Here is a 1,213-nt window from a genome sequence, read left to right on the forward strand (position 1 = left end):
ACCAGAGGGGAGGTGAGAGAGAGATAATGGTAGAAAGAATGAAAAGGGACTAGTCAAACAACATACAAGAATGGCCCACGGACATGGACAACATTATGGAAATTGAGTGTGGGAGCCAGGGGTAGGATGGGTGGAGGAGGGCAAGGGGGGGAAATTGGGGCAACTGTAATAAAGTAACAATAAAAAGTGGTTTTAAAAACGACAAATGGAATCTCTCCAGCAAAACATTAAAAAAGAATTGAAAAAGTGCACAATACTCGACTGACAAACATTACAAGGAATAAAGAGAATAAATTTTGAAAAATGAAAAAAACTTGATTAGTTTAACTGACTATTACAGTGTTTCACAAGAGCAAGTTCTGTAGTAAATATCCAACTAGGCAGGAGTTTTGGAGGAATATAGACAGACTGAAATTAATCATATTACCTGACTTCCAAAATGCATTCTAGGAATTTATAGTAGCAAGTGAGGAAGTCAGGAGGAGGCAAGGCAAGAAGGTCTGAGTATAAGCTGAGGTCCTAGAGAAGTGAAATCTTCAATGCCCTTCCAGGTTGTTTAGCAGTGAAAATGAAGAGATGCTGTGAGTATCTATATGGTTGAGTATCTATATGGAATGAGGTCTGTTGTGCATCGGTTTGTTTAAAACTGTTAGAGATACAAACATTTCAGTAGACTAAGAAATCAAGAGAAAATGCAAGTACAAACAAAATAAAAATAGAGGGAAAAAATGCTAGAGTGGAGGAGTATCATTCTTCTCAGGACAGGAAAAGGGGGAAGCTGAGTGAATATATAAAAATATGTATAAAATATAATGAAATGAAGCGGTCACTAAAATAAGCTCCAATTGCCTTGAGATTTTCCTAATACAGAGGAGACACTTGTGTGTACAAAAATGTAAGAGTAGCAATAAGACTCTTAGGAAAGTAAAATGAAGTTTCCCGTGAACTAAAGAGTCAACTAGAGAAAGAAACATTGAGAAAGTAGCTACAACACAGTAGCATGAGGTGCAGTGAACCCAATTAAGAGATTTATGAATGTCTTCCTTTTATTTTAATTATGCAGTGAAATAGAAGACATGTATGCGTTTGGGAAGTGGTTTGGCAGAAATTCATCCAGAGAAGGGAGTGCCTGTTTTTTTCAATGTTCAACAATTATTTTTCTGTGTATTGCAGGCTAACATAAAGTGATGCTACAATTTTGCAAGAATTTCTG

Source organism: Sturnira hondurensis, unplaced genomic scaffold (genome assembly GCF_014824575.4).
Source record: "Sturnira hondurensis isolate 20B ecotype Veracruz unplaced genomic scaffold, ASM1482457v3 Scaffold0000396, whole genome shotgun sequence".
In the NCBI taxonomy this organism is placed as follows: Eukaryota; Metazoa; Chordata; class Mammalia; order Chiroptera; family Phyllostomidae; genus Sturnira; species Sturnira hondurensis.